The sequence below is a fragment of the Crinia signifera genome, chromosome 6 (assembly GCF_055691185.1).
Source record: "Crinia signifera chromosome 6, ASM5569118v1, whole genome shotgun sequence".
Classification (NCBI taxonomy): Eukaryota; Metazoa; Chordata; class Amphibia; order Anura; family Myobatrachidae; genus Crinia; species Crinia signifera.
In genome coordinates this window covers 105,129,706-105,156,682 of record NC_139222.1, presented here as the reverse complement: position 1 = coordinate 105,156,682, position 26,977 = coordinate 105,129,706, and positions in this window count along the sequence as shown.

Here is a 26,977-nt window from a genome sequence, read left to right as displayed (position 1 = left end):
CTTGTTGAAGTGTACTTGTGGGCAAAGTCATTGGAGTCATATAACAACATAGTGTATGATAAAGACAGATGTAATGCCTGAGTGATCATAACAAGAATTACAAAACTTCAGGGAAATATCATTGCCATGAGACAAGAGAAGTAAATTTGTTAATTGTCAGAAAGACTGGTCTGTATAGGTAACAATAATAAGACAGAGAGGTCGAAAATACAACTTAGTCAATATTAAAGAGTCATATTTACTGTTTTTAAGACATTCGCGGATCTGATCACCAATAAAACACTTTCCTGTTTGATCAGTTTTGTCCATGGCATTGGGAAAGTTCTTCATCAGGCCAGTTTTATGTGTAAGAGAGGCAACAAAAACTTGTTTGATTCAACAAGTGGTGACTGCTGAAGGTTTTGCTTCCCAGACTCCAATGATGGACAGAGTGGCTTGTTTCCGTTGACGTAGTGTGATTCCTTGCGTAACTGCCCCACTCACATATAAAACAGCAGTATTTACTTCAGAAGCATTTTGGTTTAAGTCCATTTACAGTTACAGCATATCTGAAATGCCTTCAGTGTATGTCTCAATACAAATCCCAGAAGCTGCGCCATTCACATATTTATGCACAGCTGCTGCATACAAAGGAATTTGCGTACATCTCAAAATCAAGCCCTGTGTGTGAAGGAGTGTCTGTCAAGCACATTAAACCATGGCGTATAAACCCTCAGTGTGATCGCAATCAACTAAGAGAGTTTGTTCTCCTTGTGATATCTGCAGTCATTTTACTGAGCTGTGATGCAAAGGGCCACTTCACTCAGCAATCACTGCCTGGACTGCCATTACTTTCCTTAATATCACACAATAGACAAGGAATTACTTCTTCTGAAGACTGCTTTTTAGGTCTCTCATTTCCAAGAATGAGCTGTATTGGTAAGCAAAACATACTCTGTAGAAACCGCAAAAAGGAAAGACTGTAGAAGCCAGCTTGTCTGGCTGAAAACCGCATAAACTCACCTGGCTATTGGCAGGAATCCTTAGCTCACACACTTGATCTGGGCCCGGGGGTTCGGCTTATCTTGATTGACGGGTTGGCTGATTTGAATGACGGTTCAGGATAGGCTGGTTGAGGTCAGAGGTGGAGATTGATGGGGTGATGTTCTTGCTTCCAGAAGATTCTGTCTCTTGCTTCAGGAAACGTTGGACTGTTGAGTACAGAACAATTTTAGCCTGTTTAGAGACACATATTCCTATAATTTTCTATTCCTATTCTTTCCTTTCCTACTCTATTTTCCTTTGGCCTTACTATCACTCTTTAACTTCATCCTTCTACCCCTCTTTCTTTTGAAGCCTTTTCTTTTAAAGTGCTTTATAATCCTGCGGCTATGTCCTCTAGGCCTAAGCGCACTGCGGGGGCTCCCGCTAGGTACGCGGCGCTAGGGGACAGTGCTGGGGGGTCTGTGAGGGCTAGGGCCCGGCCTCCATGCAGGGGTGAGGAGCGGGGCCTGTCCCCCTCTCCTCGACGGAGGGCTGTCGGAGCGAGGGCAGGAGCGCCCGCTCCGGTGGTCCGTGCGGTGATACATTCGCCCGGGAGATCAGGGCGACGTGGTGGGGCTAAGCTAACCAATGCGCCCCTTCCTTCAAGCCGCTCACGGCAGTCTCGGGCGCGGGGTAGAGCGACGGGGACATGGGCGTCTGAGCCGGCGCCCGTCCCAGCCGCGTCATCATGCAGACGCGTGACGCGGCGGAGCTCCGGCACTAGGCCTGAAGCGTCCGCCGCGAGTTTACAAAGGCTGGATGCAGGGGGTCGTACAAGACCCGCATCCAAGTCAGTAGGGGCTAAAAATAAAAAATCAAGGGCGCAACGCGCCGGTCAAGGTACCGGAGCGGGCCCTATCGGCAGGCAGGGGGGTGCAGTGACTATGAACACTGCGGGGGGACGTAGTAGGAGCCGCAATGGGGACAATGCTGCGCGCGCAGAGGGTGTTCCAGGCACTCATAGATCTGGAGCGCCCTCTGCTGTTATAAGTAAAAAAGGCAGCAGGTCTCGAGGCAGCCAGAATAAAAGAAATGAAACAACAGCGCCATCTAGTGGGAGTTGGGCTAATAGCAACCCCAAGGGAAAGTTTTTAGAGGACATGAGGCATAAACTTAATGAAGCTGAATTTGCCATGCTGAAATCAGCCGTAGCTATGTGGCAATCTCATAGTGAGGAATCCGGACAATCCGGATCGTCCAGCAGCGAGGCAGGTGAAGTTGATTCATTAAGCAGCGTAAACAACTACCAAGCGCAAGGGTCCTCAAACGGGTCGAATGACGGAGATGGGAGGAGTGATCAGGAACCTCAAGTCAATTTGCAGTTCGATTCGGTAGAGGGGGTCCAGAAGTCGAACGCCCGAACTAGACGGGCAGCGAGGAGAAGGTTAGTCGCAGAGAGGGCTAAGGAGGTCGATAGGGTCCCACAGGGGGCCAAGCGGCAACCGGGTCGCTCATATGCTGACGCGGTTACTGGCAGGAACACAGATGGTAACACGGTGTCATTGGATGCATCGGCGCTTACATCTATATGCGCCGCAGTGGTGTCGGCAGTCGCTCCCCTGTTAAACACCGGGCCAGGTGGGCAGGGGAACAATGCTTCATCGGCGACTGTGGAGTCAGTATCTGACATCATAGCCAAAGCAATAGCTCCGACTATTACTGCAGCGCGGGGGGGAAACGCCATTTCCCCAGCAGAAAGGGTATCACCGAATGTTTCAACTGTGATGGGGGTTGTTAACGAACCTCTATTGACAGGTCAGGAATCCGCGGAGCAAGCCATGGAAGGACCATCGTCAAGTCGAGGAGGAGGCGAGCGTGGAAGAAGGAGGGCAGCATCATCTGATACTGGTGAGTCCACGAATGATCCTGACTGGTCAAATGATGATAATGCAGGGTCTAGCAGTGGTGGGTCAGAGGATTCCTCTGTAGAGAAGAAAGCTAAGCGGAAAAGATCTGCAAAGGCTCGGAAGAGACGGCGCAGAAATGAAACATCGGATTCCTCATTGGCATCGACGTCTTCCGAAGATAAGTCATCTTCGGACGGCGTCGTGAGGAGACGAAGGCGGAAGAGGCGTAGGGAATATAGGTCACATAGCTCCGGGTCCTCCAATGTATCGGTTGAGTCTGATGCAGTCCAGTGCGCGAACACCGCTGTTAAGCGAGGTTTGCGCCCTAGGGCTAGGGATAGGATTAGAAAAGGGCGCTATGTAGATATCTTTGCTTTAACAAGCAAAGATAGGCGGGCCCTTCTAGCCGCAAGGAAGAAAGGACCCGCTAGCGAGGATGCCTTTCGCACTTATAATAACTGGGTAAGAGGCATACTTATTTTTGCGGCCTGTTATTTAGAGACACATCCAGATGAATATGTGAACCTGGTGAGATACCAGTTCCTTATTCATAAACTCTACACCTCTTACGTCGGTCCCGGTTGGCGGGTCTATGACGAAGAGTTTAGGAGGAAGCAGTATGGCCGGGAGGTGTACGATTTTGGCAAGAAAGACGTAGAATTATACGGCGAAGTTGCCGAATCAGCTACACCTATTAGGGCTCCTGAAAATAAGGGGTGGGTAAGACAGTATGGGAGCAGGCCTTACAATAATATTAATAAGGGAGGTAATACGAAGCATGGCCATGGTAGATGCTACTCATTTAATAATGGGCAATGCAGCCTGGGAAACCGGTGTCGTTTTCGGCACCTTTGTATCAGATGCGGAGGTCAACACGCAATCAAGGATTGTTCAAAACCTCCAACTGGTGGGGGAGGTGGGGCTCAGTCCACGACAAAACAAAGCCGCGGTCCAGCGGCACCTGTCGTTGGATAGGGCCCCAACTCCAATAGTATTGGTCAGGATGTTACCATGGCTGGAACGGTATCCGGACAGAGATGGAGCAAGATTTTTGCAGTCCGGATTTTCAGAAGGTTTTCAATTACCTGTTTCCGCTCCAATTAGTGCGGGAACTAAGGGAAACTTACGCTCAGCCATGGAGCATCCTGACATAATATCACAAAAAGTTGAAGCCGAGGTAAAACTAGGTCGCATGGCAGGCCCGTTTTCAACACCACCAGTTGAGGGACTAATTTTGTCCCCTATTGGGGTGGTTCCCAAAAAAGTTAAAGGGAAGTTCAGGCTGATTCAGCATCTTTCTTGTCCTAGAGGGTCGTCTGTCAATGACGCCATCAATGACGATTTGTGCACAGTTAATTATTGTTTATTTGAGGATGCTATAGACATCATTCGAAAAATCGGTCCTGGTGCCCTCATGTGCAAATTGGATGTTGAATCAGCTTTTAGACTATTACCTTTACATAAGAACGCATTTCAGTACATGGGATTTAAATTGAATGGGGGTTTTTACATAGATAAATGTTTGCCCATGGGTTGCTCCATTTCATGTGCTTATTTCGAGCGCTTTAGCACATTTTTGCAGTGGTGCCTGCAGGAAGTGTCGGGAGCTGACAGCATTACTCATTATTTAGATGACTTTCTTTTAGTGGGTCCTCCAAATTCTGACCTGTGCCTTAGGTTACTAGAGGCAGCGCTTGATTTATTTAGAGATTTCGGGGTTCCCGTGGCAGGGGAAAAAACCGAGGGACCTACTACTGATTTGGTGTACCTCGGAATTGAAATTGATTCCGAGCTAGGTCTGTGTAAACTTCCTCTAGATAAAGTACGCCGGTTGCATGACGAAATACGTTATGCCATCGCGGCTGCTAAGTTAACACTTAGACAGGCTCAATCTTTATTGGGCCTGTTTAATTTCGCATGTAGAGTTATACCCATGGGCAAAATATTTTGTAGAAAACTTCAGCGGGCGACCGTCGGGATTCGCAAACCCCACCATTTTCTACGTCTATCTTCAGAAATGAAGAGGGATCTCAAAGTGTGGGAAATGTTTCTGGATAATTTCAACGGCATATGCATATGGCAAGCTCCAGCCGTTGCTAATGCGGAGTTGGAATTATATACAGATGCCGCAGGATCTTCCGGATTCGGCGCATTTTATGCGGGACGTTGGTGCGCAGAGGCCTGGCCCGAATCTTGGGCACGAGACGGCATGACCAAGAATATGCTATTATTGGAAATATTTCCAATAATGGTCGCCTTAGAGCTCTGGAGCTCAGAACTGGGAAACAGGGAGGTTGTCTTTTGGTGTGATAACCTAGGGGTGGTTCAATCCATTACACAACTAAGGTCAACCTCTCTCCCCGTTTTGCGTATTTTAGCACGGATGGTGATGATGTGCTTGGCGAACAACATTACGTTGCGAGCCAAGCACGTCCCAGGCGTTCTCAATGAAGTAGCGGATGCATTGTCCCGTTTCGAATGGGTGAGATTCAGGCAACTTGTGCCTTTAGCCCAGAAGTATGGTGAACAATGTCCATCTTTTTTATGGCAGGTGCCTCTGGAGGGGTAGAGGAGCTGGCCCTGCGGTCGCTAGCGCCAGCTACATTTAGAGCTTATCTGGCCTCATGGGAGCGCTGGAACGAGTTCATGCTTGAACAGGGTGGCACAGGTAAGAGCTCTAAGCGTCTTATTAATGCCTATGTATGGAACCTGTATACGGAGGGTAAGTCCAGAAGTTTTGTTGGACGCTCTCTGGCAGGCATATCATTCTTTTTGCGTCTTGGTGGGAAGAGAGACATCACCAAGTCTTTCATGCTTTCCAGGATGCTAAAGGGATGGGCCAGAGCCAGGCCGGTTTTGCCCGACAGGCGACGGCCGATTGATGCCGGCCTGTTGCGTCGAATCTCGAGGTCCCTAAGAGTAATTTGCTCAAACGATTACGAGGTTCGACTCTTCAGGCTGGCCTTTGCCATGGCTTTCCATGGGGCGTTCAGAGTAGGCGAACTGGTGTCCGCAACCAGGGCATCTCCCTCGCCTATGCTGTTCGGCCATGTCGACGTGCACCACGACGGTTTATGGTGCAAGATACAGCGCTCAAAGACTGACGTAGCGGGCAGGGGGCAGTGGGTCCATTTGGGTCGGAGTGGCGACCGCCGGATCTGTCCGGTGGCGGCGGTTTTGGCTTACGTGGAGTTGCGGCCCCAATTGCCCGGGGCCTGGCTGATGCATATCGACGGGTCCCCCCTTACTAACTTCCAGTTCAGGTCGGTTTTCAGGCGCTGTATAGTGCATCAGGGTCTTTCTCCAGCCGACTTTGGGACACACTCTTTCCGTATCGGCGCCGCTTCGGCAGCCGCTGCGGCGGGTTGGTCTCAGGTCGACATACGAGCACTCGGAAGATGGCGGTCTGGTGCATTTAAGCGATACATCAGGCCGACATAGTCCAGTGAGCCCATTTGAGGAGTAGCCGCTCGCCCAAACATGCTTTAGTGTTTGAGGGGCCTTGAGGAATTTTTTGTGTTATCACCAGTCTTAAATTAGGCTCTAGCCAACTGGTGGAAGATTTGTGTTTTTTGCCTCAAGTCAAATCGGGTGACCCCCCCCCCCCCCCCCCCCCTTCCACCATAGAATTAGAAACAACAGGTAGGGATTATTCATAATTCGAGTGGGTCAAATAATCAATTAGTCTTAAATAGATCACCCAAATCACAGTCCGATTAGTTATCAACAATTTAATATAGAACTCCAAAATCACCATTAAGGGAATCTCCCGGGCCCCCCTTTAAAATTTTGCCAGATGTTTGCATTTATTTCAAATTTTCTAACAGTATATATCATTTCAACTTACAGGTCAACGCTTGGACACCAATATGATTTGGATGGTGGGGCATTCATTTATTTATTGGTTGTCCTTGTCCCAGGTAACCACGGATACGGAACGTTTCCCTGAGACGCGATTTATCCGTTGGCTGGGGCGTAGAGGTATGAGGTGGTCCGCGTTGAGGGGTCTCTTGGATGAGTCAGTTAGGGCGTTTGGTTACCCAATTTTTGTCATCATCCACTTGGGGGGCAACGATCTCACGCATAATTCCGGTCTCAATATTCGATTTGAGATTAGGAATTTATTGCTGGACCTGATCAGAGAATGGAGATTTTGCCGTTTCTTCTGGTCGGAGATTATACCTAGGAGGGTTTGGAGAGATGCACTCAATCCGGGTGCCATTGATTTGGTACGTAGGCGGATCAATTCCGTAGTCGGCAGGGCTATAGTAACGGAGGGCGGAGTGGTCGTCAGGCACGAGGCCATATCCTTTAGAAACGAGACCCTGTATAGGCCAGATGGGGTGCATCTCTCTTTAGTCGGGATGGATTTGTTTTTTCAGAATTTAATAGACGCATTGAGAAGTTTAGAGTTTTAGTTGAGGGAGTATTTGGAATTAGGTTGGTGGCGGGTCAGTTCAAGTTGAACTGATATGGCGGAAAGAACGGTAGTTAAATTAGAGATGTATTTACACTTAGCTGGTGGTTGATGTCGAGATGTGGGCATCACCGATCCAGGTGGGCCCGCATCTGGACCTTAACGATCATCTACTTCGGATAGCGTAAATTCTTGCGGACATTTGTAGTTTAGGGCAGGTGGCCCAATTTTTTGATGACTCGGGCAGAGTGGTGAGCTCTGCCTTAGTGATATTTGCGAGGTCAGGGGCAGAAGCAGAAGGTCAACCCCCTGACCTTAAGGGCAATTGGCCCCTTTTGAAAAGTCCGCTTCATAATTGAGCCGTTGTCTTGGACGCTGGCAGGTGGCCGGTCCTTGGCAATTAAGGGCAGGAGGCCCTTAGATCCGGAGTTTGTTATTTTTATTACTTTGTTATTTTACAGCAATGTTATTTATTTTGCATGCCGTTCTTTGCCCGCCACCTTAGTTAGAGCAGGGACATAAATCTTAGTTAGATTCAAATAGGCCGCCCCTGCTCAAAATAAATAAGCCGTCCCCTTTAAGCCTATTCAGTTGTACGCGTCTTTATTTCTTAGATAAGTGGTGTGAGTGTGGATGAATGCCTATGTCTGTGTGGAGTTTAAGACTGTAGAAGCCAGCTTGTCTGGCTGAAAACAGCATAAACTCACCTGGCTATTGGCAGGAATCCTTAGCTCACACACTTGATCTGGGCCCTTGGGGTTCGGCTTATCTTGATTGACGGGTTGGCTGATTTGAATGACGGTTCAGGATAGGCTGGTTGAGGTCAGAGGTGGAGATTGATGGGGTGATGTTCTTGCTTCCAGAAGATTCTGTCTCTTGCTTCAGGAAACGTTGCCCTCCCGCCCGCCCCAATTATTGGTTTAGAATTAGTTTTTGAGAAGTCGTTTGCATTTATTCGTTTAGTTGTTGTCGGCTTATTTGTCTTGGCGGAAAGAACGGTAGTTAAATTAGAGATGTATTTACACTTAGCTGGTGGTTGATGTCGAGATGTGGGCATCACCGATCCAGGTGGGCCCGCATCTGGACCTTAACGATCATCTACTTCGGATAGCGTAAATTCTTGCGGACATTTGTAGTTTAGGGCAGGTGGCCCAATTTTTTGATGACTCGGGCAGAGTGGTGAGCTCTGCCTTAGTGATATTTGCGAGGTCAGGGGCAGAAGCAGAAGGTCAACCCCCTGACCTTAAGGGCAATTGGCCCCTTTTGAAAGGTCCGCTTCATAATTGAGCCGTTGTCTTGGACGCTGGCAGGTGGCCGGTCCTTGGCAATTAAGGGCAGGAGGCCCTTAGATCCGGAGTTTGTTATTTTTATTACTTTGTTATTTTACAGCAATGTTATTTATTTTGCATGCCGTTCTTTGCCCGCCACCTTAGTTAGAGCAGGGACATAAATCTTAGTTAGATTCAAATAGGCCGCCCCTGCTCAAAATAAATAAGCCGTCCCCTTTAAGCCCATTCAGTTGTACGCGTCTTTATTTCTTAGATAAGTGGTGTGAGTGTGGATGAATGCCTATGTCTGTGTGGAGTTTAAGACTGTAGAAGCCAGCTTGTCTGGCTGAAAACAGCATAAACTCACCTGGCTATTGGCAGGAATCCTTAGCTCACACACTTGATCTGGGCCCGGGGGTTCGGCTTATCTTGATTGACGGGTTGGCTGATTTGAATGACGGTTCAGGATAGGCTGGTTGAGGTCAGAGGTGGAGATTGATGGGGTGATGTTCTTGCTTCCAGAAGATTCTGTCTCTTGCTTCAGGAAACGTTGCCCTCCCGCCCGCCCCAATTATTGGTTTAGAATTAGTTTTTGAGAAGTCGTTTGCATTTATTCGTTTAGTTGTTGTCGGCTTATTTGTCTTGGCGGAAAGAACGGTAGTTAAATTAGAGATGTATTTACACTTAGCTGGTGGTTGATGTCGAGATGTGGGCATCACCGATCCAGGTGGGCCCGCATCTGGACCTTAACGATCATCTACTTCGGATAGCGTAAATTCTTGCGGACATTTGTAGTTTAGGGCAGGTGGCCCAATTTTTTGATGACTCGGGCAGAGTGGTGAGCTCTGCCTTAGTGATATTTGCGAGGTCAGGGGCAGAAGCAGAAGGTCAACCCCCTGACCTTAAGGGCAATTGGCCCCTTTTGAAAAGTCCGCTTCATAATTGAGCCGTTGTCTTGGACGCTGGCAGGTGGCCGGTCCTTGGCAATTAAGGGCAGGAGGCCCTTAGATCCGGAGTTTGTTATTTTTATTACTTTGTTATTTTACAGCAATGTTATTTATTTTGCATGCCGTTCTTTGCCCGCCACCTTAGTTAGAGCAGGGACATAAATCTTAGTTAGATTCAAATAGGCCGCCCCTGCTCAAAATAAATAAGCCGTCCCCTTTAAGCCCATTCAGTTGTACGCGTCTTTATTTCTTAGATAAGTGGTGTGAGTGTGGATGAATGCCTATGTCTGTGTGGAGTTTATTAACACGTGGCTTTCAGATTTGATGAAATCATGATTAACTGAAGCGTTAAATAATTGTACATGTTGTATTACACTGTACTTTCATGGACTGGTGAAGTTTAGTGACGCTAACAATAGGATGCCAATATGAGAACGGTGCTGAAATGCTTTTAACCCCATTACTGCTATGAGATTTTTTTTTACCTTGAATTTGGCAGATATTAACCCTTTGAATGCCAACACCTCTGAGAGGGATGTGCAAAATATCCAATAAAAATGCCAGCATCACTCACATTTGTTATATAAATTCAAATAAAATAAAATTGATGTAAAATAAAATTAGATTTCCCATATAAGGTCATTATGATGAATAAAAATGTCATGCACCTGTAATCACACACAGAGTATATGCACATTTGAATCTCAAACTAATTGGTACATTGGTACATTTGTTCATTTTAGCCATATGTTCGGCAAAATGGATACCACATTAAACATGCTGCGCTCGCCACGCTTCGGGCTCGGTGGCTTGCTGCGCTCGCCACACTATTCTATTCTCAACTCCACGCCGACGTGGATAGTGGGGGTATGAAAAGGTCGGAGGACGCGTACCGCCGCCCCTCGCGGGCTCGCTGCGCTCGCCACGCTTCAGGTTCACGTGGATCGTGGGGTGGCGTTAACTAATTTTGGGGGGCCATTTCACTGTTATGGGGTGTTTTGGGGGGTTTCTGGCCCATTTACCATTGTTCCCTATGTTGATTTGGGTAAATTGAGGCATTTAACATTGTTCCCTATGGGAAATCGCGGGCATCGCGTCGGTCGCATCGCATGCGATTTTTTAGCCCACATGCGATGCGACCGACGCGATTTTTTTACCTGCGATGCCCAAGATCATGATCGGTGTGGCCGTGCTAGGAAACAAGTACCAAAATGAATGTGTACCGGTTTCTGCCCTTCAGATGTGACTTGTATTGTAAATCAAAAGTCCCTGGATTCTTCAGATTTGTCATTGTCTATCAACTCAGCCTGCTGGGGTGCCATTAAGGATCTACTGAGCAAAGCCAATGATTTGATTTGCTGAGTCACTGTGGTGCAAAGGAGCACTTGCTGTCATTAGGCACACCTCCTGTTGGCCCCATGGCAGGAGAGAACACAGGTTGCTTGGCCTGTGTGACAGCAGACTGTATGCTATATGTATGCTTCAGCGATTTACTGCCTCTTCAGCCACTCTGAGAGATTTTACTTAGAGATGATCAGATAAAGGGCGAGATGTACTAAAGGGAAAATGCGGTAAAACCCCCGTTTTACCGCATTTTCCTATGTACTAAAACCCGTTTGCAGCGGTTTCGCAGGGCAGGGTATCGCCACCTTTGGGTGGCGATACCCTATAGAAGCCTATGGGCTTCTTTTCCCCGCCGCAACCCGCCGCCTCGCCGACCCCCCCTTTCCCCCCTCCCTTGGGCTTACCTTCTTGCAGGTCCTCCTGGACCCCGGAAGGTAAGCCCTTCCTCCCCCTAGCAACGCAGCCGGACGTCCTTCCGGCTGCAGGGGGAGGAGGAAGCGCCGGGGACAGCTTGCTTAGCTGTCCCCGGCGTGTAGGCAGCAGAAGCCGGCTGGGAGGTGACGGAGACCCCCTGCAGACCACAGTACAGGTATCGCGGGGGGCCTCCGTCACCGCATCGCGATGCCAGCCGCATATGTTAGTACATATGCGGCGGCATCGCGGCGGGGGGGGCGCGAAGGGCGGCGATGTATTTTAATACATCCCGCCCAAAGGCCCTTATTCAGATCTAATCGCAGAACAAATTCGTTCTCAAAATGGGCAAAACCATGTGCCCTCCAGGTGGGGCAGATTTAACATGTGCAGAGAGAGTTAGATTTGTGTGAGTTATTTTGTTTCTGTGCAGGGTAAATACTCTCTGCATTATTTTTACTCTGCAATTTAAATTTCAGTTTCAAAACACCCCACTCAAATGTAACTCTCTCTGCACATGTTACATCTGCCTCACCTGCAGCGCACATGGTTTTGCCCATTTTGAGAACAAATTTGTACTGCAATCAGATCTGAATAAGGGCCAATACCCGGCACTCACATTTCAATGCCAACCAGTCCGGTGCGCTCAGGCCATACTGCCAAAGACTGGAGCACCAGCAAACCCTCTTGAACCTGCCCTGCTATCACCTGAAGCAAGTAACGAGGTGGAATTCTACCCTCTATATTCTTCAGAGGATGGAGGAGCAGCAAAAGGCCATTGAAGCCTATTCAGCCACCTATGACAAAGGCAAAGGAGGGGGAATGCACCTGATTCAAGTGCAGTGGGGAATGATTTCCATGTTGATCAAGGTTCTCCAACCCTTCGAACTTGCCACACATGAAATCAGTTCAGACACATAGTTGGAGTCAGGTCATTCCACTCCTTAGGCTTTTGCAGAAGCAGCATGAGAAAGTGAAGGAGGAGCTAAAACAGAGTTATTCCTCTAAGTATGTGGTTCTTGTGGATGGAGCCTTTCATTCTCTTTACCAGGATTCAAGGGTAGTCATATATGGTAGAGAGGGTAGGGCAGCAGGTGTCCCGTGAAGGCACCTAGGGAGGAGAGGGATTGCAGAGCTGCAGTTAGATGTCAGGGGTTGTCAAACCCCAAAGGAAAAAATGTACAGAAAATATATAACTGCGCTATATATAAAAACACATGCAACAGGTGTAACTAAAAAGTAAAGGGAATTTATTAAGACATATTTAAAAAGTTTTTACTGTAAAATCAGTGATACCATATATGGAGTAAATTAATTTGCGGATATAGTCACCCAATAGTCCTGTTTGTATAATGTGTCCAATGTCCGTTCCTAGGGTGCCTTCCTGTGTACTTCCAGAGATTTTTATGAGCCAAGAGTGGATTTGTTAGGGAGAAGAAACTGCTTTCTCCAGCGGTGGGGTGCCTGATTTAGGTGTCCCGTCTGTCAGAAGGCTGGCTTGTTCAAATCCCAATGTGGATATGGCTGTGGGGAAGAGGGAAGGCTGGTCTGGTCAATGTATTGGCAAAGTATTGTAATCCAAATGGGTGTGTGTCCAAATAGGCAGTCAGGTGATGGGGGCAGGACGGATGGTGTAATGGTTAGCATTACTGCCTCACAGTGCTGAGGTCATGGGTTTGATTCCCACCATGGCTCTAACTGTGCGGAGTTTGTATATTCTCCCTTGCGTGGGTTTCCTCCGGGTACTCCGGTTTCCTCCAGCAATCCAAAAATATACTGGTAGGCTAATTGGCTCCAAAACAAAATTAACCCTAGAATGTCTGTGTGAGTGTATATGTGGTAGGGAATATAGATTGTAAGCTCCACTGGGGCAGGGACTGATGTGAATGTTCAAATATTCTCTGTAAAGTGCTGCGGAATATGTGTGCGCTATATAAGAAACTGTTAAAAAATAATAAATAAAAACAATATTTTGTGAGGTATATGTATAGCTTAATCTATATTAAGAATATACTGGAAATGAATGTTATTGAGGTTAATTATACTGTAGGAACAACAACAACAACAACAACAAAAAAATCTGTGATTTTAGCTGTTTTTATGGGTTGAAAAAAAAAATACAGACCCAAAACCAAAATAAGAAAGGGTGATTTTGGCAAAACCAATCCAGATCCAAAATACAAAGAGCGATCCAGATCCAAAACCAAAACACAAAACACGAAAAGTGTCTGGTGCACACCACCACTTTAAATAAACCATACACATGATTAAGCACCATTGTGATGTCTGTTGTATCTACTTATTTACTGGTGTAAATTTCGCCCCAATGTTTCTAGATGAGTGTTTACCCCTACCTGGTTTTCTCTTCCTCCTATTATATCTCACCTATGTCCCACCAGCACAAACACACAAACGCTGACTTCCTGTCAGTCAAATTGCAAAGGGATTTCGATTCGATTTTTTGTCATTGTTTTGGCTTGCGCCAGAGGCGTAACTCTGGGAGGCAATGGAGTCATCTGCCGCCAGGCACCTGCTACCAAGGGGGCACCTCTCCTCTCCTGCGAGTTTGAATCAGTTAATTGAAAGCTGTCAATATCACTTCTGTGATTGGCTCCTCCTCCTAACATAATTTTTACAATTGTCACCCTGTATTAGAAGAACCCATGACCTGTCTTACTGGAGACAGATAACTTAATAATTAAGCTATTGGGGGGGGGGGGGGGGCACCAATATTTATCTTGCCCCCGGGAAACTGGGATGAACTTACGCCACCGGCTTACACATGTGAGCTACAATCCACACACATGCACAGTCATTAGATAATCGATCAACTCTAAATAACCCCCACAGATAAAAATTGCTTGGAGATTCAATTGCAAATGCAATTTTAATAGGTGTTTTGTGTGGTAATGGGTGTGATAGCCACAGCTGTGTCACCGGAGTGCTAATGTCAGAGACAGCTTCTAAAAACTCAGTTCCACTAACCCTAATGGTCATGGTGAGTGTCTGCTATACACAGCTGCAATGTCCAATGTCTGGTGGCCCATCAACAGTGCATCTTTGTATTCACATCGGAGAAATCTCACCACAGCCATTAGAAGCATTTCAATAGGCTGCAGCTACTACAACTGCATCACCCCGAGTAATTGCATTCTTTTAGTGTAAAGTTCTATGTGTCCCAAAGGACTACAGCTTCCAATATAAACTCTTCTTCTGTTGTGCCTAAATAAGTGTTTGGAAGCACATTGATAACAACAATATGGATAACAACCATAAGTTATCCATTAAAGAATACAGGAGGATTTCACTAGAAGCAAATGGGATTTTTATTGCATCCAATAATAACAAAGTCCAAAGAACAAAATCTAATGGCAAACAAGAGACTCTACTATGGACAAGTACTTTTATTAGCACCTTCTCAATTATCCACTCGTCATTACACAATGGATTGCTTCCGACATGTTTTTAACTTTACTTGCACATCTGTTCTCCCTTGTGGAGTTTCTGTTCAAATTTAGGGGGTCATTCTAATTTATTAGGGTGGGCCTGTTCAGATGTTTGGGGTTTTGCAGTTGCGCATGTGCAGCTCCCCTTTGCGAATGGCTTTGCATGTTGCTGCAGGATATGTGTGCGCTATATTAGTAACTGGTAATACATTAATAATAGGATGTTAAAGCAGCAGGAAAGGGTAAGAGACAATGGGCCGGATGCACTAAGCTTCAAAAGTGATAAAATGGAGAGTGATAAACAACCAGCCAATCAGGTCCTGCCTGACCTTTTTTAAACACAGTCTGTGACATGGCAGGTAGGAGCTGATTGGCTGGTTGTTTATCACTCTCCATTTTATCACTTTTGAAGCTTAGTGCATCTGGCCCAATAATAACCTGTATTCTGGTGAAAATAATCCAGAGGAATTACCATCAATTGATTTTTTTTCTCCTCTTTTCGCAAATAAAAGTAATCCTGGACTTACATTAATACTGCACGGTGATGGACGAATTGGGGGTGGGCGCTGGCATCATGTGATGTCATTGGCCTGCCTCAAGCAGGCATGGGCATGCTTACGGTCGCTTTATTTGGGAGCGCTGGGACAGCAGGCATCAGCCCAGATGCATACACATGGGAACGACTAGCGTTTTTATGGGGACGCCCATAAAACTCTGGGCAGTTCCATGGTCCAGGGCTATCACCAGCCTCATCTGCATCTGGCCATTCCTCCCCATAGTGAATGGCCCGGCGAGTGTGTAACTTGCTGTGGCCATTCGCTCTCGGGATTTGCACATGTGCCAAAATGCTTGTGAGCAAACCTCGACCATCGGGGTAGAAGCCAAATTTGGATCACTCCTAGTGATCCTGAATTGGCCCCAAAATGCAGTGCGAGCCAACCTGGGTCACCCCATTATTGTATCATGTCACCAGGGGCCTTATTTTGGTTCATTCTTTCTGACAAAATCCTTCTTAGATGGACAAAACCATGTGCACTGCAGGGGGGCAGATGTAACATGTGCAGAGTGAATTAGATTTGGGTGAGTAATTTTGTTTCTGTGCAGGGAAAATACTGACTGCTTTATTTTTACACTGCAATATAGATCTCACTTTGAAGTAAAACCCCACCCAAATCTAATTCTCTCTGCACATGTTACATCTGCCCCCCCTGCAGTGCACATGGTTTTGTCCAAGAGGATTTTGTCAGAAAGAATGAACCAAAATAAGGCCCCATGTTCTGTAGTACATAAGTATTTTATGTCCATTGCTTAAAATGCTGCCAGGTGGAGTTCACACACTGTTACTATTGTGTAAACATGCTTTGCTTGGTCCCACTGAACAGCATTCTACTTAAAAGACATGCCGAGCCATACACCCCAGGCCAGGGGCTGAACTACCATTGGTGCAGCAGGGGCATTGCACCAGGGCCCCTGAGGACTAAGGGGCCCACTACTGCCACCCACTTATTTCTGGCATTGTGTGAACCTGTATTATAGTGGAGGAGGGTGTCCCAAATTATATTTTTATAACTGGGCCAACCACTCTCAAGTTCCACTACTGCCCCAGGCTGTCTGCAGTGAACTGAAGGTTGGGGCAGGATCATGAATAGCCCTTGCTAAGAAGAGCATGATTCCAATTTAGTCATAAAAGATGCCTCTCCCGAAGTCACACAGACCACAAGGCAGCGATTGTTCAAAGCTAATTATTGGAGCAGCCTCCACAGAGGTAACTACTGTGATTGTCTCAATGGTGGTTTCATCTTTGATGGTGTGAACACACCAGATAATATATTGTTAACTATACAGTATGAACGATAATGATATCAGGAACAATATACCATACATATTATCAAGTTTGTATGCACTATATTGTTAACAATGCTTGCTCCCGCAGGTCGTTAATATCCCCTCCCCCCGTCTCCTGTACATGCAGCTCAATGTTGACTATATTGTCAATGACTGCATGCTCAGCAGGGTACTGGGTGACATCACTGAACAAGATCTTATCAACATATTGCTCAGTGTGTATGCGCTATATTGTTCTCCCGGGAGTTCCCTGAAAAACACTAACGATACCATTCATGGAGCGTATAGTGTGTACCCAGTTTAAGTTTGTGCAACAATGTGTTGGACAAATACATTTTGTGTAGGTTGTATAATTTGCAGTGGGGTGAATCTCTTGGTGTTGTAGTTATTATTTTGAGCTCTTTGCATTTATACATACTATACATCATTCATCCAGTATTCGCTTATGTGATTTACAGTATTTTAACCCATATCAAGGAACCAGGAAGGCCAGAAGGGGTATAGGTCATTAGGTTGACCCAATTTAGGTCAACATGCATTGAGTTGACCACTGAAGGTTGTCAGGCCTTTGGTCGACACCTGAAATAGGTCGACGTGGCTAAGGTTGACATGGTTGGAATGTCGGCACAAGTAGTAGGTTGACAGTCAAAAGGTCGACATGCGTGTTTCACTTTTTTTGGCCTGATTTTGACATAGTCGACATATACATAGTCAAAGTGTACCGCTGCGTTCGCCATGCTTCGGACATGGTGCCTAGCTGTGCTTGGCACACTATTCTATTCTCCCTTCACGCCCTAGTGGATAGTGGGGCATGAAATACCACCTGACGGCACATATCGGCTCAAAAAGCCATGTCAACCTATTTCAGTGGTCGATCTAATGCAGCGGTTCTCAAACTGTGGGTCCTGACCCCAAAGTGGGTCCCGACTATGGTGACCAACTCATCCCTTTAATCCGGGACACATATTAATTACACAGGTTCTGTGGCTGGCTTTCACCTGGTTTTAAACTGCCACACCTCAAGACTCCATTTCACCTGGTTTTAAACTTCCACAGAACCTGTGTAATTAATATGTGTCCCGGATTAAAGGGATGAGTTGGTCACCCTAGTCCCGACCACCTCAACATGGGGTCATGACTCCATGTTGCTGGCCATCAGACTAATGTGTTTGTCGAGGGGGGACAGGGGATAACTCATTACGTAAACACCCTCTGCTTCCCTCTTCTATCCCCCTACCCCCTTTTCCATCCCCTCATTACCCACTGCCTCCCTGTCACAATAGCAGTCACTTAACTTCACTGACCACACATGTGGCGGCCATTCGGTGGTAACTTGCTGGGGTCCTGTAATTATATTTATTGTCTGACGGGGTCCCAGAGCAAATAGTTTGAGAACCCCTGATCTAATGCATGTCGACCTTAATAGGTTCCACCTAATGACTGTATCGTGCCAGAAGGAAGCTGGAGATGGGACTGCAGCCGGACCAGTCTGCTGGCAGTGTGAAAACAGCTAAGCATGGTGATTATCTTCTCTTGTTAGATTATATGATGTTCAGCCTGTTATCTGCTCTAATTAAATTCTATGATGTTCAGACAATTATCTTCCCTAGTTAGATTCTGCAGCGTTTGGTCTTGGTCTAGCATCAGTAATGGGAACATTTGCGGACAAGCAGTTTATACAGTCTGAACAGAGTAAATTGCTGAGGCTTGTGTTTTGGGAAGGGCAGAAATGAGGTTTTATTCTGTGGATAAAATAGAAATGGTGTAATGAATGATATAAAGGGGTGGAGAAGCTGCACTTTCAGTTCCTTGCTGTGTACACCTATTCCCTTTGTAAAAGGATGTGAGTTCAGTGTTGGTTGAACGTAGGTCTCGTAAAATGCTTTTAAAAGAAACAAATAGTTCCCACACAGTCCACTGTTCAAAGAAAAATACAGGTAGTGTGTAAATCACCATTAGGCCATAGCATTACTCAGTTGGCACTGGTTTCTACTACAGCAGCTAGATCATGAGCTTTGCTGGTATGTAGTTAAGTTGCAGATGGATGAAATACCAATTGACAGTATCCCCACAACCAACTGCCGACGGACAAAATACGGCAGGTACAGAAAACCAACAATCAAAGTACCGACAACATTAAAATACAGACAAGCCGGCACACCTCCACTATAGTGGCTGCTGATTTACGTACCTTAATGATTATTTCTCACTCTAGTGCTTGAGTCCTTGTTGTAAAACACCTTCTAATGGGACTGCCTTGGGTGACTGGTAGGTCTGACTTCCAATCATAGGCGAATCTAGGGGGTGCACCGGACCACCCATTAGCCCATTTTGTAGCTGAGGGATGGGGCTTTCCAACGAGCCCAGCCCTGTGTCTCTAGCCCCCTGGAAACCGGAGATACTGCCAGTCAAAGCTGGAACATTTTCCCTATAGGATAACATGGGACCCGCTAATTCCGACCCCCACCCAGTTCAACGGCTGCTAGTTCCCCCTTCGGCATCACTGAAGCTCGAGGTTGATCTCAGTCGAACCCAAATCGCTGGGCCTTCAATCTGATACCAGGCTGAATCCATATGAGTTAATTGGTTCCAGGGATATTGAGGTTAATCCATTTTTTTTTTCATTTCTTAAATGTAATTTCATGACTGTTTATGTTCTTTGAGGGCAGATTTCTCTGGAACCAAACAGCCCAGTTTCACGGGACCAAAATCATTTGAAGCCATCTGAAAAGTTCTTCAATATGATACTGGTCCCCGTACCCTCCGCGGCCGGTACCTCCTAGCGCTGGCACTTCTGGCGGGTGACCGGCTCTGGCAGTGGCTGCTAATAAAAAGTGACACTCGGAAAATGGCTGCCGTGTGTCACTTTCTGTTAGCAGCCGGCAGGACAGTAGCGCCAGCGGCAGGAGGTAACAGCAGGCGGGGTGCGCGTCGCTGGCAGCCGGGAAGCCAGGCAGCCAATGTGGGGAGCATGTTTAAAAGTAGGAGACGCGTCTCACCTACCCAGCGGCCGGCAGCAGCAGGGGGAGCGACCTGGCCACACTGACAGCTAGCCGGAAAACCCGGCACAAAAGCGTAGCCAGCCGCCCGTCTCCCCACACCCAGATGGGCCGGCGGGCGGACACCAGCAGGTAACTATAGCCCCGCAGACCCCCCGGCACCCACACCTTCTTAAGGCCTCCCCGCCACCGTGGGGGCTGCGGGACTATAGTTACGCCACTGGGTAGGGAGAGGGGAGTGGTTGTCTCTCCCCCTCACACCAGAAAATGCAGGGTGTATAAGGGGTCAGCCTGGGAATGTCCCTGCATGATCCTGGGACCATATTCCTGGGTAAATCCCTGCATTTTCTGTTGTGAAAGGGATATTATTTCAAATAGCCGTGACCTGCAGTGCTCTGAATACAGCCGGGCAGCCCCCTGCTCTCTGTCCAACTGTCAATGACTGTCACCCCTGCAGCTTCCGCTCCAATTCTTCTCCCAGCTTTCACCTCAGCCCGCCCCCCCCTTTAATCATGTGGTGCCGGCACCCGGCGTACTCCCCCGACGCCACGCACAACAACAGCGCGCACAATATTTCAAATATCCATTCGGCTAGAGGGGACACCAGGAGGGGAGTGGGAGCGTGCTCTGCGCTGCGCTCTGCTCCTCTCCTCATAGAAGCAGCTGCACCGCTCTCCATCTCTCCCTGCAGCAGCAGCGAAGGCTCATATAAAAATTTACAGTAAGTGGCACTTTTGGGGGCATTGCTTAAGGGACGCTACAAGTGGCGGTATGTGGGGGCATTACGCATAATGTGTGGCTTAATGTGTAAGGGGCATTATGGTGTGCAGCATCATGTGGGGCATTATGTGTGCAGCATCATATGTAAGAGGCATTATGTGTGCAGCATCATGTGTAAGGGACATTATGTGTGATGCATCATGTGTAATAGGTACTATGGTGCGCGGCATCATGTGTAATGGGTACTATGGTGTGCGGCATCATGTGTAATGGGTACTATGGTGTGCGGCATCATGTGTAATGGGTACTATGGTGCCATCAAGCAAGAACCCCCTAGCAATGAGCACGTAGGTAAGCAGCACTTATGTGGCAAATATGTAATGGGCATTACGGTTTGTTATATAGTATGTAATGGGCATCATGATGTGTGGCACAATGTGTAATGGGCATTATGGTGTGTGGCCTTATGTGTAATTGGCATTACGGCATGTGGCTTTATGTGTAATGGGTATTACGGAGTTTGCTAAAATGTGTAATGGACATTACTGTGTATGGTCTAAAGCAGACCTGGCCAAAAGGTAAATCCGCTGGTAGATCACGGCCAAATTAACAAAATACACGTGAACTTGAACATCTGACGTTTAAGAACGCCAGCTCCCGGTAGTGCCCCTGATGTCATGACGTCACCGGAGTGCTGTGAAGAGCCCTCTGCAGCTGATATATATCAGTCTGGCCCCACACCCACATATGCTGGGCTTACCACTCTGTACCAGCACAGAGGCTCCTCACAGCACCAAGTACACCCTGAGCGACTCCTGGATGTAGTGTGTGTGGTGTAATTGTCTGATATGGGTGGTACAGCGGCTGCAGGCTGATGCTGCTGGAGTACAGCCACCGCCTGCTCCGTTAATATGATACGATACACGAGTGGTTCCGTGCTTGTGTCCTGGTTATCAGTCGCTGGCTGACTAATAGATCCTATAACAGAAGAAAATGGCTGTGCGCTGTCGGACCACAGTGTAACAAATTATGAGCAATCACAAATATTCTGTTCAGGCAGCAGTCAGATGCGGGTACTTGGACCACATATAGAAAGAACACAAAGAGAGAAAGACAGACTGCGCTAAAATAGAAATCAAATGTAATCCAAAAATAAACATAAAGGTATCAAAGCAATTCAAATACAAAATAAAATATAACAATATAATTTCATTTGAAGGTCACTATGGCCAGTATTAGTAATACTATTAGTAATTCAATCACATATAGCATCTACCATTCTTATATATGTGATTAAATAACTAATAGTAGAGAAACTTGTATGTTGCATGGGTGTATATTGTGTGTAGGTATTTTAGCAATTGTCCGTGTTGATCGCCCGTGCGAATGGGGGCCGAGAAGCGGCTGGCCTGCGAGGTGTGAGAATTACTTTCACCGAGTGAATGATTTTAAGCTCAATCAGTCCGAGCGCTCTCACAGTGGAGCGAAGCCACCGCCCAGCACATGTAGTCACCACCCCAGTATACGCCCCAGTTACTGCTCAGTTGTGCCCAGTTTTGAGGCCGCGCCAATCCATACGCCCACATTACGACTACTCTGCATGAGTTTGTTCGCTAGCGTATTTCTACTCGTAAGGTTGCGAGTGTGCGCGGTTGCCCAAACCTACACATGCGCCTTGCGAATGGTACGCATGCGCAGTGGGCTAAGATACACTCTGCAAATGAATTGGTGTCCGAGCGAGGCAAGCAGAATATGTGTAAGAGCGATCAGCAAAACAAAATCTATTGTGGGAAGCATAGGGCCTGTGAGCCTGGCTCAGAGGTGGATGCTATTTATGTATGTACGTATGTATGTATGTATGTGTATGTTTGTATGTATGTATGTATGTATGTTTGTGTATGTTTGTTTATGTATGTATGTACAGATGGGGCATGGCTCATCTTTGCAGGTTATGGCGATGGCGACGCCAGCCGCCATCCCCCGCCAGCCGCCATCTGTACAGCGAGAAGGGGACGCGAGCGCACGAGAGGCGCGCGCATCCCCTTCTGAAGGCGCTTCCAGCGCTTCCCCCGGGTCACCGCCGGCTTGTCGGCGGTCACCCGGGGTCCCCGCCGCCTGCCCGCACCCCCCCCCCTAACCCTGTCCGTCTCCCTGAAGCGGAGACGGACAGGGTTCCCATCACCCCGCCGACGGAGATGGAGACGCGCGTGTGCGTGAGACGCACGCGCGTCTCAGTCAGATGGCGAGACAGGCTGCTGGCGGATCACCAGCGGTGACGTTCTGGCGATTCGCCAGCAAAGAAGAAGCCTGCCCCATCTGTATGTATGTTTGTGTATGTTTGTGTATGTATGGTACGTAAATACGTATGTATGTATGTATGTGCAGTTGTTGATTCTTATATATTCATATCTGCAGAAATATACAGCTACCATCTCTACTGGCAGCAATGCCATGTGCAACTGTGCCGCCATCGTACAGTTAGATTTACGGGTCTGCAGTAAGGGGTTTCCGGTACTTTCATGCATGCATCAGGCCCATTGACAATGGTAGATCTCCGCTAAATATGTGAACTAAAAGTAGATCCCGCATACCTCCCAACATGACCCATTCCAGGAGGGACAAAATGCTCTGCTCCTGGACTTGCTGCCAGTGGTAGTTGCAGAGGTGGGATTGCACCAATGTCACAAATTCAAAAAGGGGAGCCACACCTGCCAGTGATTCCAGACTGTGGTGTTTAGGGTGGCAGTTGGTGGGGCTCCCCTATCTGAATTGTGGACTGTTCTGCAGCCCTGCAACTGCCACTGATATGGATGTCCAGAAAGAGAGCATCTTGTCCCTCCTAGAATGGGTTATGTTGGGAGGTATGATCCCGGGACACAAAAATCTGGCCACCCCTGCTAGAAAACAATGTAGCTACAGTGAAAATTGTGTTCATATAAAACCTCACATTACCAAAGATTTATAGGGAAATCCTGCCATAAAATAATACATTAGATTCTGATGTGAATGTAATATTTAAAATAAGAAGTGAAATCACATTTCCCTAGGTCAGTCATGCAAAAGACAAAGGAGCTGTGATGTCATAATGGGCCTCAAACCACAAACAGCCAGCCCTGGCCAATCAGGTGGGGTCTGTGAGGTCATAGTGATGTCATAATCAGGGCTGTACTGATGCTGTCTCATTCATTCACCTCACAAGACTCGGGCAGTGCGCAGCTCACCAGCAGGAGGACATACTCACATAAGGTTAGTGACTGGACAGAGATAAGGGCAGGTTAGTGCGATGCGGCGGCAGACTCGGAGCGCGACTACTGTAATATATGACTGATCATCTGACCGACAGGACAGTATTGGATACAAACAAATCTCCCACCTAGGGGCGCAGTACTAAGCAGTCACTAGGGCTGTGTCTGGGACACCTAAGGGCGGTGTCTAGATGGCGCTGGATAAACCCTGTATGGAGCGGATAGGACGTGTCGCAAGGCACAAGTGTGTCCTATGCTGCATCAAGTCCCCGTACTGATCCCTACTTATTAATGTGCAGAGGTGGGAGAGATGTATATGGTGCTGTACCCATTACTTTGTTATTATTTGATACTGTTGTTATAGATTTATCATAGTTTGGGCTCCATGTAAGAGTGATACTAAATTCTGGCAGTATATTGTGTTAGTGTCCGTGTGATACACAGGATATGCTGCTGGTATTTACCATCACACACAGTATCTTTCCAGCGAGGACCAGCGGTGCCCCCTCCTCCGCTGCATCCTCTGCTGTGTTGCCAGCAGCCTGTTGGCAATGGGTTACTGACTAATGCACATACATGACAGCCGTCTGTGTATGTGTATAGAGATCAGACCCGGTGGGGACATAGGAAACAGAGTTAGAGCTGTCCTATATATATCATTGCAGCCCTAACCCCTTATAGCACCAGTAGACGAGTCCTAAAGGGGTTCTGGCTGATTCTTACATAGAGTCCTAATACTAATGGGTAGCTAGCTACCTTGTCTCTTTCCCCCTACCTTGTCTCTCTCGCCCCCTACCTTGTCTGTCACGCCCCCTACCTTGTCTGTCTCGCCCCTTTCCCTTGTCTGTCTCTCCCCCCTACCTTGTCTCTCCCCCCCCCCCCATTACTGTGGACATGCGCGTGCCCCCCGGTGCCATCGGGTGCGTTCTTCATCATCTGGAAAAAAAGTTAAAATACAGATTTGGGGTGACAGAAGGGCTGACGGGTTATATAAGGTTAGTGGGTGGGTGGTTTGGGCAAACTCTGCAAAGTCTCTTAATGCCTAGAGGGACGGGCAGTCCGTCAGCCATGGGTCCCCAGAGGTTTCCCCCACAGGGGGTTTTTCCTCTCCTGAGTGCTGATGGATGACTCCACCATCTTGTTCCTCTTATAGGACAAGTGTGTAAGAGTTCTGGAACAAGCCTGTTCCAGTATTCCCTATTTTATAATGCAGAGCAAAAATAATATATACATTTTACTTAAAATAAAAGTTTGAATTTATTTATTAAATATATTTTGTGTGAATTTGTCTTTATTTATATTTATAAATGCTCCAAAAGGTCAGGAGGTCGCAGTGAGGGCTGGTGGGTAAATGAGATTAGAGGTGGTAATGGAAAGTAAATGGAGTAGGTTTATGGTGCCCACACACGCACCGATCCCGGCGGCTATGCGATGGGGTGCGCGCTCCCGCTGCACCTCATCGCACAGTACAAAAAGTATGTGCAGCACATACTTTTTGTACTAGCTTCTTATCGCATCGCATCGCATGCACATCGCATGCTCAAGGCATACGATGCGATGCTATGTGTGCTAGTTAAGCACAGAACGCACGCCGGGATCGACGTGTCTGTGGGCACCTTAACACCCTGATCACTGAGGTGACCATACAAATGGGAGGGGCATATGGAGTAGGCTTACACCCTGATCTCTGAGGTAACCATACAAATGGGTGGGGCTTATAGAGTAGGCTTACACCCTGATCACTGAGGTGACCATACAAATGGGAGGGGCTTATGGAGTAGGCTTACACCCTGATCACTGAGGTGACCATACAAATGGGAGGGGCGTATGGAGTAGGCTTACACCCTGATCACTGATGTGACCATACAAATGGGAGGGGCTTATGGAGTAGGCTGACACCCTGATCACTGATGTGACCATACAAACGGGCGGGGCTTATGGAGTAAGTTTACACCCCGATCACTGAGGTGACCATACAAATGGGCGGGGCTTATGGAGTAATGAATCAATGCCTCCGACTAATATGCGCTCAAGGTTTGGTAGGGAAACATTATATTTGTATGTGTTGTATGTGAATAATGCAAGTCGGTTATATGATATATGGGTTATTAACTCCTGATAAATAATAATAATAATAATAATAATAATAATAAATAAAAAGAAGATTTAACAAAGGAGGAAGAGAAAGAGGAAGAAGAAGAAGAAGAAGAAGAATTATATTTCTACAGTATTTTTCTCCAATTCGCCACAAGACACGTTACAGATAACATGAACGTGTATTACAGAAGTTTAGGTTTTCAGAAAATACAGAAATAATAAATAAAATACAAAGGTGTGACAGACATTTTGTGTAATCAATGCCAAGGATTATTCCTCCTACGCACATTGGGATTAGGAGAGATCATTTCAAAATTATCATAACCAGTCACGGCTCTTTCTACACAGGAGAGTCCCAGGCGAGGCGGCCATCTTGGGTGCACTATGTAGGTTACAATATGCAATTAGCAATGCATGATAATAGGACATGAAATAAGAAGCAACCTATACCCCTTTCACATCACCAGGGCCGGTGCAAGGCACCGGAGCGCCCCAGGCGAGTCGGGGTGGGGGCGCCCCGGTGCCGGGGGGGAGGGGTACCTGTCGTTCGGCGCTGTGTATTTAAATCTGGCGGCGGAGGCAGCGCCGCAGCGGGGCTCGCTGCAGTCCATTAAAAATCACGAGCGCTATCCGCCAGGCTATGCGGAGGCGCTTCTAGTGTGAAAACACTGGCAGCACGCTGATTGGCTGAGATCAGCGTGCGCCGTGCTGCCAGAGTTTTCACACTAGAAGCGCTTCCGCATAGCCCGGCGGATAGCGCTCGTGATTTTTAATGGACTGCAGGGACCCCCGCTGCCTCCGCCGCCAGATTTAAATAGACAGCGCCGTAGGACAGGTACCCGGGCGGCACAAAATGCTGCCCTCCAGTGGCCGGCGCCCTAGGCAAATGCCTAGATTTGCCTAGTGGTGGCGCCGGCCCTGCACATCGCACCTACTGTGATTACCAGGTTCATGCCAGCTTCTTGCCGGTTCGACCCGGTAATTGGTGGGATACGAAAGGGTAATTGGTGGGATACGAAAGGGGTTACTGGGTCCTGCAAAGCGGTAGCAACACGGCAATATAAACCGGTAAAAAAGAAGGGTTCTTACCGGTTCGTTGCCGTGTTGCTTTGCGATGTGAACGGGTTAATAAGGATGAGAGACCCATTTCCCGTTCACACCAATGGAGGAGGCAGTGCTTGGAGCAGCGCCAGCACTAAGCATTGCCTCCTCCACCTCCCTCGATGATGCTCTGCCACGCCCCTGGGTGATGTTGAAGAACCGGCAATATTGGCAGTTCGCTGAGGGGATGTGAACAGAGTAAAATGCAGGGTTGCCCAGGGACTGAACCATTTCAAAGTCCCAGTGCGACCCTGCATTTTTCGATGT